This window comes from Bufo bufo, chromosome 2 (assembly GCF_905171765.1).
Source record: "Bufo bufo chromosome 2, aBufBuf1.1, whole genome shotgun sequence".
In the NCBI taxonomy this organism is placed as follows: domain Eukaryota; kingdom Metazoa; phylum Chordata; class Amphibia; order Anura; family Bufonidae; genus Bufo; species Bufo bufo.
Genome location: NC_053390.1, coordinates 125,346,382 through 125,361,967, shown reverse-complemented (window position 1 = coordinate 125,361,967; position 15,586 = coordinate 125,346,382). Strand labels below are relative to the sequence as shown.

At 44.3% G+C, this 15,586-nt stretch overlaps 1 protein-coding gene across 2 annotated transcripts in view; it reads right to left on the bottom strand.

Moving 5' to 3' along the window:
* XRCC4 (X-ray repair cross complementing 4) overlaps nucleotides 1–15,586 on the bottom strand; it is a 431,955-nt gene that overhangs the window by 51,881 nt on the left and 364,488 nt on the right. The gene's annotated exons all lie outside the window — the stretch shown is intronic.

Genomic DNA, 15,586 nt, shown 5'->3' with positions numbered 1-15,586 from the left:
TATGTCTTCCGTATTCGTTCTGTTTTTTGCGGAACCATCTATTGAAAATGTTATGCCCAGCCCAATTTTTTCTATGAAATTACTGTAAACTGTATATGCCATACGGAAAAACGGAACGGAAACGGAAACACAACGGAAACAAAAAACGGAACAACGGATCCGTTTAAAACGGACCGCAAAACACTGAAAAAGCCATACTGTCGTGTGAAAGAGGCCTAACACTGGTGTGAAACTAGCCAAACTTTATTCCCTTCTCCCAAGTTCATAAACTATAGGGTCAATTTTCCAGGAAGCCCTAAGCATGTTATTCAGAGTAGGAAGAATTTCCAGAGGAAAGCCACATAAAACCAGGAGGACTGTTTTGAGTAGACTTTGTTGAAGGAACTTACAATACCAACGGGAAACCAATGCAGATATTGCCCTGGTCACATTTAAACCCAGGACCCCAATGCCACAAGAGTGCTAGCTGCAGATCCACCACTGAAAAGAGACCACAGGTTTATTTTATTTACTAAGCTTCGCAAAACTGTGTAATAGATAGATCTCACCTAACTTGCATTATTCTGCCTAATAACATACAGGTGAAACTCGAAAATTTTTAATATTGTGCAAAGTTCATTTATTTCAGTAATGCAACTAAGGCTACTTTCACACTCGCGTTTGGTGCGGATCCGTCATGGATCTGCACAGACGGATCCGTCATGGATAATACAACCGTCTGCATCCGTTCAGAACGGATCCGTTTGTATTATCTGTAACATAGCCAAGACGGATCCATCTTGAACACCATTGAAAGTCAACGGAGGACGGATCCGCTTTCTATTGTGCCATAATGTGTCAGTGAAAATTTGGCTCAGTTTTTTCAGACGGACACCAAAATGCTGCAAGCAGCGTTTTGGTGTCCGCCTCCAAAGCGCAATGGAGACGGAACGGAGGGAAACTGATGCATTCTGAGCGGATCCTTTTCCATTCAGAATGCATTAGGGCTAAACTGATCCGTTTTGGACCGCTTGTGAGAGCCCTGAACGGATCTTACAAATGGAAAGCCAAAACGCCAGTGTGAAAGTAGCCTTAAAAGGTGAAACTAACATATGAGATAGACTCATTACATGCAAAGCGAGATATTTCAAGCCTTTAGTTGTTATAATTTGGATGATTATGGCTTATAGCTTATGAAACCCCAAAGTCACAATTTTAAGGTACCCTTTGCTCAGGGGGTATGGATTAATTAGCTGACTAGAGTGTGACAGTTTGAGCCTAGAATATTGAACCTTTTCACAAAATTCTAATTTTAAGTTGCATTAATGCAATTCCTTTTAATTTGCATTACTGAAATAAATGGAGTTTTGCACGATATTCTAATAATTCGAGTTTCACCTGTAAGCTCAAGCCCCAATACTGTTAGCTGTGCAACATCCCTGCCTCTAAAAAACAAATATAGACATGGTCTACTCTATCTCTAAGGATTTAATACTAAAAAAGTAATTTTGCCTTTCTTCTTTCTGCTGTATAAGGGCTCATGCACACGACCGTATGGCTTTTTCAGTGTTTTGCGGTCCGTTTTTTACAGATCCGTTGTTCCGTTTTTTGTTTCTGTTGTGTTTCCGTTCCGTTTTTCCGTATGCCACATACAGTATACAGTAATTACATAGAAAATATTGGGCTGGGCATAACACTTTCAATAGTAATTGACCAAGACCTAGTAGTCAATTTTAGTAAAACTACTTTAACTCACGTGCAAATCACATTTTAAAACAAAGGTTTAAAATATGCACCAACTAATAGATTAAACAAATTCGATACATATATCGGTATAGAAAAATTTCTTAGGAAACTCTGTTTATAAAAATATTTTATGAAAAACCCTATTACTACACAAACACCAAGTAAAGACTAGGCAACTACCAACATACAAAACTAAGGGTGAAATCTACTAAATATCCCAGACAAGAATTGAGTCAAGAACTAATAACATTCAGGAAATGTGTAGAACATGACATACGACAAATAAAAGAAGAGAATCCTAGACGTAATAATTTAAATAAGGCCCAAATACAGGCGATCAAGCAACTACAGGAACGAGAACAGATAGTTATTCGCCCGGCAGACAAAGGCGGAGCCATAGTGGTCCAAGACCTTGTCAATTATAATCAAGAATGCTTAAAACAGTTGGAAGATCAAACAACTTATTTAAAACTCAAAAGCGATCCTACACTCCTGTATCAAAAATAATTAATTACATTGTGTGACAAAGGATTAACACAGGGAATCTTAACGGAGGATGAATATAGATTTATAACGACAACTAAACAGAGACTCCCTGTGTTTTATTGCATCCCTAAGTTACACAAAGATCCAACTAACCCCCCCGGTCGCCCGATAGTATCAGGCATAGGATCCTTCACCACTAACCTGTCAAATTATGTGGACAGATTATTACAACCAGTGGTGCAAAAACCTAATTCCTATATCAGAGATACAACTCACATTATTAGTATACTAGAAAATGTCAAATATGACCCTAATTGGACTATTGGAACTCTTGATGTACAGTCCTTGTACACAATCATTAATAATCAACAAGGTATAGGGGAAATGAAAACTCAATTACAAAATGATGGAAACATTCCTCAACATCAAATTGTTTTTTTTAGAGGCGAGCGCCAATTTTATTTTGACACATAATTATTTTTATTTTGAGGGAGATTTTTATCTGCAAGTGCAAGGGACTGCCATGTGCACCAGGTTTGCCCAGAGCTATGCCAATCTATTTATGGCAGATTGAGAGACACAGCATATTATGCCGAAGCTGTGGTCAGACCTGGTGCTCTGGCATCGTTATATTAACGATGTATTCATTTGGAAAAAAGATAGACCAACTCTGGATAGTTTTTTGGAAGAGATAAATCTCAACGATTTGACCTTAAGGTTCACATCAACTCTATCCAAAACAAGTATAGAGTATCTAGACCTACAAATTACAATAGAGAATGAGAGTCTAGTGTGCAATACTTTCTATAAACCTGTTTCCAAAAACAGCTATATCAGGTACACCAGTTGTCATCTACCAAGATGGCTGATAAATGTACCATTGGGACAATTTAGAAGGTTAAAGAGAAATTGCACTAAAAACAATCAATTTGAGGAAGAGGCCAGTAAATTAAAGGAACAACTAATTGAAAAAGAATATCCAGAAATAGTGGTCGAAACCGCATTGACTAAAGTCCAAAAGATGGATAGAAGTATTTTTTTCAAACAAAAAGATAAATCCATGGAGATTCAAGGAGAGATGGAATGTAGATTGATTATTCCATTTAATCCACAATACAAGAAAATCCAACAGATTCTAAGGAAACATTGGCACTTTATACAAAGAGATAAATGGATAGGAGATCTGGTGCAAGCCAACCCCACATTCACATTCACTAGGTCACATTCACTATGGCCCCAAATATGGGCATAAAGGTAGCACCATCTATACCGAGTAAACGAAAAGTGAGGCCCTTGGTCCAAGAGTGGATAGGATTGAAGGGTTTTTATCGGTGTGGAGTTTGCAGCAATTGCTCAATCACTAGATTCCCGAAAAAAACTGTAGATATCACTTCAACTAGTAATGCCTACATCCATAAAATTAGAGAGTGTCTGACATGTAGTTCGACAAATGTGATTTATATCATCACATGCCCCTGCAATAAGCAGTATGTTGGAAGAACAAAAAGATCTATGAAAAAAAGAATTTCGGAACACATTGCCAACATAAAAAAGGGGTATGAAAATCACACATTGTCAAAACACTTTAAGGAACATCATGACCAAAACCCTACGGGTCTTATGTATGCAGGCATTGATAAAGTCGATTTACATTGGAGAGGAGGAAATCATGTGTGTTGTATGTCATGTTTAGAATCTAGACAAATTTTTGAACTCAATACACTTACAGCACAGGGCTTAAATGCTGAAATAGAACTGTTTGGTTTTCTATAAAGGGGGTGGTGCACTCCCGGCGATGAGGTACCCTTAGGAGGTTGTTTCTAACTCCGGGGTCCTCCTTACCGAGAGTGCACCACCTCATCCACTACACTGACTTTGCTTTCAGACTTAGAGATACTTTTAAGCTAAAATTTACATTTTGTTGAATATTAGGCAGCAGCAACGAAAATGTATGTATTGGAAACATGAGAGTGATGTTTTTTGTGTCTACAGATATAAATACACAAAAAACGCATGTGGTCCCAAAAAACGCATGGAAAACGCAATAAAACCGCATTATACATCATATGCGTTTTTTGTGTCAAGATGCTCCTCAACATGTTTCCAACCTTTCCAGTTAATGAATATCTCATAGGATTTCAAAATTAAACATGTATTTTTGAAAAATGGTATCATATACTAAACCAATGATGTTCTCAGTTGTTGGATACTATAATCCAGTTCCATATATTCAAGAGGACTTCAATCCCAATTAGGGACGTTATATAAGGGCACATTTATTCATAGTCAAGTTACCACTGAAGGAGGAGTGAGAAATTATATACACTCCGAAACGCGTTTGGTTTTAATGAAAAAAAGTGTTATGAAGTGCCCCAGTATTATATTTTGAAGAAACAAGTACAGAGTTGCGCAACTGAAACAACTTACAGAACTTTATCCAGGAAATCGTGCTCATCAGCCTGATTAACTACCAAGAGCAGGTGTCCACCAATTCACAGACCCCAGGATTGAAAGCCAGCAAGTACAACAGGGTGAATATCCAAAATCTCGCAATAACTTACGAGACTCACTACGCAAGGAGCCGCAGTCACGCTGAACACAGGTGGGACGCCACACAGCGTGCAACATTACCCGCGGTCTGGTGACATCAACTGTGAGTACCCTGCGATGCCGATACTACGAATGAACAATTTGTAGAAATCAGGGGTTATTTTAAAGTGGACGAGCAAGAGTATATCCAATATCCCCACCTTAACAAACCTTGGGGAGAACAATGAGTGATGCTAGTGTGAGCACGCACAGCACATAATCAACTTGCTGCATCATTTCTGGAGAGACAATTGCAATAGATCTAATTCTGCTTTGTCATATAGAGTTTGGAGTCCATTTCTTTTCTTCCACACATATATGCGACTATTGCTCGTGTCATTGCACATTATTACCTGGTGAATCAACAACATTCATCTCCTTGTTTTATTGCTTTTGACTATCGCCTACAGATTTTATATATGTTTTAGTATTATTTTTATATTCCGATGTTGAATAAATATATAGTATTTTCCAAGTAAACCGAATATTTGGTTGTGCCTATCTCCAATTTTAATATCCAGATGGTGCATCAAAAAACGGAACGGATACGGAAGACATACGGATGCATTTCCGTATGTGTTCAGTTTTTTTTGCGGACCCATTGACTTGAATGGAGCCAAGCACCGTGATTTGCGGACAAGAATAGGACATGTTCTATCTTTTCACGGTACGGAAATACGGAAATACTGAAACGGAATGCACACGGAGACACTTCAGTTTTTTTTTTCTGAACCATTGAAATGAATGGTTCAGTATATGTAACGCATACTGAACTAAAAAAAACGGCCAGTATACTGAACGCAAAATACTGTGCATGAGCCCTAAGACCTACAAGGTGATTTATAAAGCACAGCTCAAATACACATGGGAGTATCCAGAACTTGCAGAATGATAGAGCTTGGCTATCAGTCCAAACTGTGCAGTTCTGAATTAAAGAGCATCTGTCAGCATTGTGAACCCTATTAAACCAGCCTGGTAGGGTGGATCATGCTGATAAAAATGATACCCTTATTATGGATGTTCATGGCCCAGTTGCTGAGAAAAAAGATTTTTCATTCATATGAAAATGATCTGACTGGATCAAGAGCTCCTGGACTACCAGTTGGTTAAACCACTTTAGATTTAGTTGCTTCCACCTTCCTCTGGATTGACAGGCCTAGATATCTTGTCTAGGCCTGTCTTCTTCTGCCTGTGCCATATCTTCCTGTCTCGGCGCTTGTTCAGTAATTGTTATACTGCGCTCGATGCATCACAGATTCAATCTGAAGGGGTTTAACAAACTGGTAGTCCAGGACCTCTGTCCGGCCTCTCGGTGCTCCAGTTAGCTCATTTGCATATGAATAAAAAAAAAAATTCTCAGAAACGGGGCCAAGGATAGTCATATTAAAGGTATCATACTAAAGGTATGCTGGTTTAATGGGGTTGATCCTGCTGACAGGTGATCTTTAAAGGAGACCTACCAGATATAATATATAAACATCCCTTTAATAGCTTACTTTATCAGTGTGACCTGTTTGACTCTAATGTCACAATGCCTACAGCCTCTTTATTATGTACCTGCATGACAACATGTCCAACACAGGGTATATACTTGTATCCAAATTACCAAGAACAACAATATTCTATATAGCTTGAATCGGGAAGATATTATACAGATACTGATGTGGATGGGGATTTGACTACACAAAATGTTCCTATAACAATACTTAACTTACATAGTACTGACAAAAAGTGTCAGGCGGAAGAAAACTTAAGCCTTCAGACTAGAGATTATATCTGTATCTCAATTTTACAAAGATAAACATTCACTGTGATCAAAAGCACAAAATAACAAATTAATGACCTAATGTGTACGATACTGTAGTATCTTTTCCTGTGAACCCTCATATAAAAAGTAGCAGAACAAGACTCCGGTATCAAAGGCAAAAAAATCTTGCGGAAGTAATGATGGATTGGCAAAGTACCCAAACCAGACGGCAGGACTGCTCGTGAAATGATAAAAGCAGTACGTAAATGGCGGAAACAAAGGGGAAATTGTCTCTTGTTTAAAAACTTTCAATTGCTCTTGAGCTAAGACAAACAAAGCATAGATGTGTGTCCTTCCTATTCTCACTGCTGCAGCGGCCATTAAGAAACATTGTTGTTTCTCCTTTTCTACTTCTTCATGTTCACAGAGCCCGTGCAGTTGTTTGAAGAGGCTCGAAGCTTGCAGCTTTGTAGGTTTAGAACAAAACACTGTTTTATTTCACATATGTGATATGAGACATGAGGGCTGGAGACAGTGCTTTTCTCTTCTGACATATCCCATGTTTCCCAATTCTGTATCCACTTCATAATACCTTGACAGCACCTCAGTGTTCGAGGGAAGGTAAACATATGAACCATTAACGTCTCCTTAACCATTTCATCCTGTTAGCTCTCACATTAATTGCAGCCTTTACCTTTGTACTGAAATGTTTTCAGGGAGAGCCATGAATAAAAGGATTACATGGTTTACAGAAAATGCCTTGATTACTGAACTGCAGGCTACTTTCATGTAATCTGTTCAATGTACTGCTGCTGTTGTGTTGCATATGGGATGAAAGGCCATCTGATTAACATAGAAAGATGATCTAATGTTCCGTAAAATCACTGTGCAATCAACCATGATCTGCAGTTTTCCTGCTGATCATAAAAGTCAAGTACTATAGGACTAAAGATCTTTTTATATGAATCAATGTTTCAGGCAATTATCAGGAATGAAGCAAATGTTACCAATAATTGCCTAATCGTCAAAGGAGATGAGAACAGCATTTATATGCAGCAATCATCTCCACTTTGTGAGGACAAGTGATCGTTGTTGTGAGGAATATGGATTAATTTATTGGCAGCCCTGATTGTCAGTTGATTTACCTTTTGGCATGTACACAGTCAGTGTACATGCAAAATATGTTCCCACCCCCCAGCCATCTGATTGTCATCTAGCAAGAGAGAAAGACCCAGGGGTCCAGGCTTCAAGGAGGCCCCAGGTGGATAATGTCACACCTCAACCAGCCAGTTTAAAAACAAGCTAATCCTGTAGGAAAACCAATTGGGCCCGGAACCACCTTTCTGCGGGAACCCGCTGACCTCACTGCCCCCCCGTCACTGCAGCCAAGGACTATTCCACCATTATAACCCCAAAGAAACTTTGATCTTACCCGGTAACTCACTTTTGCTCTGCTTTACACTGTTGTACCTATATCACCTGTATCTGTAACCTCAGACCACTGTATACACTCACCTAAAGAATTATTAGGAACACTATACTAATACGGTGTTGGACCCACTTTTGCCTTCAGAACTGCCTTAATTCTATGTGGCATTGATTCAACAAGGTGCTGATAGCATTCTTTAGAAATGTTGGCCCATATTGATAGGATAGCATCTTGCAGTTGATGGAGATTTGAGGGATGCACATCCAGGGCACGAAGCTCCCGTTCCACCACATCCCAAAGATGCTCTATTGGGTTGAGATCTGGTGACTGTGGGGGCCATTTTAGTACAGTGAACTCATTGTCATGTTCAAGAAACCAATTTAAATGATTCGAGCTTTGTGACATTGTCACGGGGTTCCGAATGTGCACTCGGTCCCCCATTGCCCGCAGAACTGTTGCTTAGCTTTTGGAATGAGGTTCTGTGTTTGACCTCATTCCCAGGGCGGCTTTACTAGCTGGGTGGCTCCCTGCTCCTAGTCTGCCTTGAGCGCCGAGCTGATCACTCGGTGCTAGACTGGTTGGTCTGTCGGTCATGTGACGCTGGCCACGTCACATGACCCTCACTCCCCACTATAAATACAGGCAGCCTGCTGGCTACAGGCTGCCTGTTAATTTCTAGGTTCCTGGCTATTTGTCGGACTGCTGAATACTTACCTGATCCTGTTCCTGACCATCCTTTTGCCTGCTCCTCTTGTACTGCGCTTCCGTCCTGGTATTGTGACCTCGGCTCCCACCTGACTACTCTCTTAGGACTCCTCTTGTACTTCTCTGCTCTCCTGGTATTTATGACCCCGGCTTCTCCTGACAATTCTCTGCTTGCTCCATTTGTACTTTGCAGCTTTCCTGGTATTGACTCGGTCCGTTCACGTCCTGTTGTTTGTCTGTCTGTCATCCCTGCACTTACTCCAAGTTAGGGATTGCCGTCCAGTTGTCCCCTGTCATTAGGACTCGTGAGGCAAGTAGGCAGGGCCAGGGGTAAGGGTGGAGCGCAGTGGTCACTTCCCTTCCCCCTGTGTACGTGTGTGTACGCGACCGTTACAGATTAACAGGCCCAATAACCACTGTATTATGAATCCTCTGGTGACCCTGACTGACCATGTCTCTAATCTGACGCAGAGGGTGCAGGAGTTAGGGGAAAAACTCAGTTCTTTTGAGTTAGGGCAAGGTTCTTCCACTCCTCAGGCCTACAGTTCGCATTTTGAGCCCCAGATTAAGCGCCCAGAACCCTTTTCTGGAGACCGGAGGAAGTTTCTCTCTTTTAAGGAGAGTTGCAAACTTTACTTCCGTTTGCGCCCCGTGTCCTCTGGCCCCGAGAGTCAACGCGTGGGCATTATCATTTCCCGATTACAGGGTGATCCCCAGGACTGGGCGTTCTCTTTACCTGCTGGCACCAGTTGTTTATATTCTGTGGAGGGGTTCTTTCAGGCCTTGGGTACCCTCTATGATGAACCAGACAGGGCTCTAGTAGCCGAGACGGCTCTAAAGGCACTGGTTCAGGGCAATTTACCAGCGGAGGATTATTGCACCCAATTCAGAAGGTGGTGTGTCCCCTCAGGATGGAACGAACCAGCCCTGAAGAGTCAGTTCAGGTCAGGTCTGTCTGATAAATTAAAGGATCTTCTGGTCAGTTATCAACTTCCAGAGACCTTAGAGGAGATGATGACCCTTGTTGTCCGACTTGACCGACGGGTTAGAGAGAGACGACAGGAACAACAGTTCTCTTCTCAGATGGTGGTCCAGCCAGAGGCCTATCCCAGAGACAATGCTGAGGTCTCCACCGAGGAACCCATGCAGGTTGGCATGACCCGAGGGAATCTTCGCCGCAGACGTGGAGAATGCTTTTACTGTGGAGATCCTGACCATTGGATCAACCAGTGTCCTAAGAAGGTCCTCTCTGTCAAGTCTCCTAAGACAAGGCAACCTAAAGACCAGGTACACCCTGAATTTTCTAAATGTAAGCTTTCGGTACCCATTACGATTTCTCTGGGAGTAGATAAATGGCCGGGTAAGGCCTTTATTGATTCTGGCTCAGCGGCTAGCTTTATTGACTCTGAGTATGCTGTAAGATTGGGTATTCCTATGTTTGCCTTACCAACTCCTATCCATGTCATGGCTATTGATGCTACTCCTCTTATTGGTGGTACGGTGAGCTTATGTACCTCAGGGATTTCTCTAACCGTGGGTGTGTGCCACTCAGAGAGATGTTCGCTTCTAGTCCTGGAGAACCTACCTGCTGAGGTGGTACTAGGGTTGCCTTGGCTCCGACTACATAACCCCACTATAGATTGGTCCAATGGGGAGTTGGTGAGATGGGGGCCTAAGTGTGACTCGTGCTTGTCCGTGGTACAGGCTGGGGTCTCAGTAAAGTCTGATACTTTACCCTCTGTTGTTAAAGAATATTCTGATGTATTCTCATCACCAACCCCGGAGGTTCTACCCCCCCATAGACCTTATGATTGTACCATAGAGTTAGTAGAGGGGGCCAAGTTTCCTAAAGGACGAATTTATAATCTTTCTATGCCCGAACGCAAGGCCATGGAAGATTATATTAAGGAGAGCCTTGGTAAAGGGCATATTAGACCTTCTGTCTCTCCTATGGGGGCGGGGTTTTTCTTCGTTATGAAAAAAGATGGTGGTCTTAGGCCATGTATCGATTACCGGAGATTAAATAAAATCACTGTCCAGAATAGATACTCCCTCCTATTGATTCCGGATTTATTTAACCAGGTTCTGGGGGCAACCTGGTTTTCCAAAATTGACCTGAAAGGGGCACACAATCTAATCCGAATCAAGGAGGGAGACGAATGGAAGACGGCGTTCAATACTCCGGTAGGACACTTTGAATATCAAGTGATGCCTTTTGGACTCAGCAATGCCCCAGCTGTGTTCCAAAACTTCATGAATGACATTCTTAGGGAGTACTTAGGTAAATTTGTTATTGTCTATCTTGACGACATTTTGATATTCTCTCCTGACTTCGAATCCGATGTGTCTCATGTTAAACAAGTATTAGAGGTGTTGAGGGAGAATCAGCTATCCGCTAAACAAGAGAAATGTGTCTTTGGTGTGCAGGAGATTCTGTTTCTAGGGCATGTTCTGACTCCTCACGCCTTCAAGATGGATCCTGGTAAGGTACTAGCAATTAAGGAATGGGTAAGACCTTCATCCTTAAAGGCCTTACAACGGTTCTTAGGTTTCGCCAATTACTATCGTAAATTTATTATGAATTTTTCCGTAATTGCTAAACCGTTGACCGACCTTACTAAGAAAGGGGCGGATTTGGAGAATTGGTCTACTGAGGCCATTTCTTCATTTGAAAAATTAAAAGAGGCATTTAGTAGCGCTCCCATTCTGATCCAGCGTGATCAGGAGAGACCTTTTATTGTGGAGGTGGATGCGTCCGAGGACGGCGTAGGAGCAGTCCTTTCACAAGGTCCTGCTAGCCTCACTAATCTGAGACCATGTGCCTTCTTCTCCAGGAAATTCTCTCCCACGGAAACTACGACATAGGGAATAGGGAGCTGCTGCCCATTAAATGGGCATTTGAGGAGTGGAGGCATTTCCTGGAGGGGGCAAGACATTGTGTAACTGTTGTCACTGACCATAAAAACCTTATGTTTCTCGAGTCTGCTAAGAGGTTGAATCCCCGTCAAGCCAGATGGGCTCTGTTTTTTACTCGTTTTGATTTTTCCATCACGTTCAGGCCGGGAAGTAAAAATGTGAAGGCGGACGCATTATCTCGGAGCTTCCAGGCTTTTCAACCTACTGAGGTACCACCTGAATCTATCCTACCAGCAAAAATCTTCTTAGCAGCTCTTACCCAGGATATCTCGGCTCGCATTAGGTCTGAACAACATCTGGCACCGGTATCCACCCCAACAGATAAGTTGTTTGTTCCCGTACAATTTCGTCTCCAGCTGTTGGGTGAGTGTCACGATTCTGCCTTTTGTGGACATCCGGGTGTTGAGGGCACTAAGGATCTGGTTTCTAGATCTTATTGGTGGCCCACTCTAACTAGGGATGTCAAGTCCTACGTGTCAGCCTGTGAGGTTTGTGCCAGGTCCAAGACACCTAGGACTCGCCCTGCTGGTAACCTACGACCCCTACCCATTCCCAGTAGACCCTGGTCCCATATCTCGATGGACTTTATAACTGACCTACCGCTGGCGGAGGGTAAGACTGTGGTTTGGGTAGTGGTCGATAGGTTTAGCAAGATGGTTCATTTCATTCCCCTGTCTAAACTTCCGAATGCTAAAACCCTGGCATCTATTTTTGTGAGAGAGATTGTTCGTTTACATGGCATCCCGGAAAATATTGTTTCTGACAGGGGTGTGCAGTTTGTGTCCAAATTCTGGAGGGCCTTCTGTCAAAGATGTAAAATTTCATTGTCTTTTTCTTCCGCCTACCATCCTGAGAGTAATGGGCAGACTGAACGCCTTAATCAGTCTGTGGAACAATTCTTGAGGTTGTATGTTGCTGATGACCAGCAATTATGGGTCAAATTCCTTCCGTTGGCTGAATTTGCTTTGAATAACCGTGTCAATTCTTCTGCTGGGGTCTCCCCTTTCTTTTGTAACCATGGTTTTCATCCCCGTTTTCATTCTGGGTCGTCCGTCTCCTCCTCTAACCCTGAAGCGGATAAACTCTCCTCCGAACTGTGCACAGTTTGGGCCCGGGTTCAATCGAACCTAGAAAAGGCTCAATGTTCTCAAAAACTCAAGGCCGATAGGAGACGTTCAAGGGGGGTAAACTTTCAGGTTGGGGATAAAGTATGGTTGTCCTCCAAGAATCTATCTCTCAAGGTAACTTCTAAAAAATTTGCTCCTCGTTTTATTGGACCATATAAGATCACGGAAGTGATTAACCCAGTATCTTTTTGTCACGGAACCACGAACCAGACGTACAACAAGAGATAAGTGAAAATAAGAAGGCTTTATTGAAAATAAAGCTGTAAAGCAAAAGTCCAAACGAATGGTGAAACCGAAGCAGAGTGTTTGAGAGGCCAGAGATCAGGAACCAGAAGGGTAGTCAGACGAAGCCAGGGTCAGGAACCAGCAGGGTAGTCAGACGAAGCCAGGATCAGGAACCAGCAGGGTAGTCAGACGAAGCCAGGATCAGGAACCAGAAGGGTAGTCAGACGAAGCCAGGATCAGGAACCAGAAGCAGCAGCAGTCTTAGAAGCATGTGAACACAGGAGGACCAAGCAAGGAACTGAAGCCACAGACCTCCTATATATATGAGCTAGGCATCCAGCTCCTCCCAGTGGGAAGAAGGAGCCGCAGGGTGGAAGGCTACAAGAAACCCAGAAACCAAGATGGCCGCCAGCACATGTCAAACGAAGGAGAACAGCAAGAAGGTAAGACCATGACAGTACCTCCCCCTCAAAGGCCCCTCCTCCGCGGAGCAAAAAACGGTTTCTGAGGGAAGCGTGCGTGGAAGGCTCGGAGCAAGGCAGGAGCATGGACATCTGCGGAGAAAACCCAGGAACGCTCCTCTGGACCATAACCACGCCAATGGACCAAAAACTGCACCCGACCGCGGACCAGGCGTGAGTCCAGGATATTGCTCACCTCATACTCCTCATGATTGCCCACTCGGACCGGACGAGGCCGAGGAACCGAGGAAGTGAAACGATTACACACCAGTGGCTTCAACAGGGAGACATGAAACACGTTAGAGATCCGCATGCCAGGAGGAAGCGCAAGGGCATAGGCTACCGGGTTTACCCTGCGAAGCACTCGGAAAGGGACCAACAAAGCGAGGCGCCAGCTTGGGAGTGGGCACTCGAAGGTTGAGGTTGCGGGTGGACAACCATACACGGTCTCCGACCTGGTAGGAAGGAGCAGGCGCTCGTCTGCGATCAGCCTGGAGTCTCTGGCGCTGCGCAGAGGCCTCAAGGGACTTCTGGATCTGTACCCAAGAAGCACGTAGGACGGAAAGGTGATCCTCCACAGCCGGAATATCCTGGGGAGAGAATACCTCCGGTAACACGGCAGGTTGGAACCCATAATTGGCCATGAAGGGAGACGTCCCAGAGGAAGAGTTCACCGCCGTGTTCCTGGCAAACTCAGCCCAAGGCAGAAGGTCAACCCAATTGTCTTGGTGATCGGAGACATAGCAACGAAGGAATTGCTCCAAGGCCTGATTGGATCGTTCTGCGGCCCCATTGGACTGAGGGTGGTAGGCCGAGGAGAAGGAGAGATGAATCCCCAACTGGGAGCAAAAGGCGCGCCAGAACCTGGACACAAACTGACTCCCCCGATCCGACACAATCTCCTTGGGCAAACCGTGCAACCGGAAGACCTCCCTGGCAAAAATCGTGGCCAACTCTTGTGCAGAGGGTACCTTCTTGAGAGGAACACAGTGGCACATTTTGGAAAACCGATCCACAATCATGAGAATGACCGTATGGCCTCGGGATGCAGGGAGGTCCACAATGAAATCCATCCCCAGGTGTGACCATGGGCGCTCCCCGGTGGCTATGGGTTGCAGAAGGCCCAACGGAAGGTGCCGAGGGGACTTACTCTGGGCACAAACGGAGCATGCCGCTACATATGCGGCGATGTCGGAACGTAGGGAAGGCCACCAGAACAGACGTGAAACAGCCCAGGACAGCTGATTCTTTCCAGGATGCCCCGCGGTCTTGGAGTTATGGTAGGTTCGCAACAACCGAGTGCGCAACTCCTCAGGCACAAAACATCTGCCGTTGGGTCTCCCAGAGGGAGCACCAGATTGAGCCGCCAAAATCTGCTCACCCAGGGGAGAGGTCAGGCTGGTGCGAATGGCGGCCAGGATCTGATTCGGAGGTATGACCGAAGTCGGAATCGACTCCTCCCTGGACAGCTCGGAGTACTGCCGTGATAGGGCATCCGCCCTGATGTTCTTGGAACCGGGTAGGTAGGAGACCACGTAATTAAAACGTGACAAGAACAGAGCCCATCTGGCCTGACGTGGTGTCAATCTCTTGGCCTCAGAAAGGTAGGTCAGATTCTTATGGTCCGTCAGGATGAGAACCGGAACCACCGAACCCTCGAGCAAGTGCCTCCATTCTTTAAGGGCCTGCACGATGGCCAATAACTCCCTGTCACCAATCTGATAGTTGCACTCCGCGGAAGACAGTTTCCGGGAGTAAAACCCACAAGGAAGCAGAGGACCCTCTGGTGTTCTACGCTGAGACAGAAGGGCGCCTACTCCCGTCTCAGACGCGTCCACCTCGAGGACAAAGGGCAACCCAGGGTTGGGATGCGACAGAATCGGAGCCGACACAAAGGCGGACTTTAGAGCCTCAAAAGCTCGGATGGCCTCGAGCGGCCAGACCTGGGAATTACTGCCCTTCCTGGTCAGATCCGTGAGAGGCTTGGCCAGCATGGAAAAGTCCCTGATGAACTTCCGATAATAATTGGCGAAGCCCAAAAAGCGCTGCAGGGAACGAAGACCACTGGGCTGGGGCCACTGTAAGACAGCCGAAACCTTCTCAGGATCCATGGAGAACTCCTCAGCGGAAATGATGTAACCTAAGAAGGTTACCTGGGATCGGTGAAATTCGCATT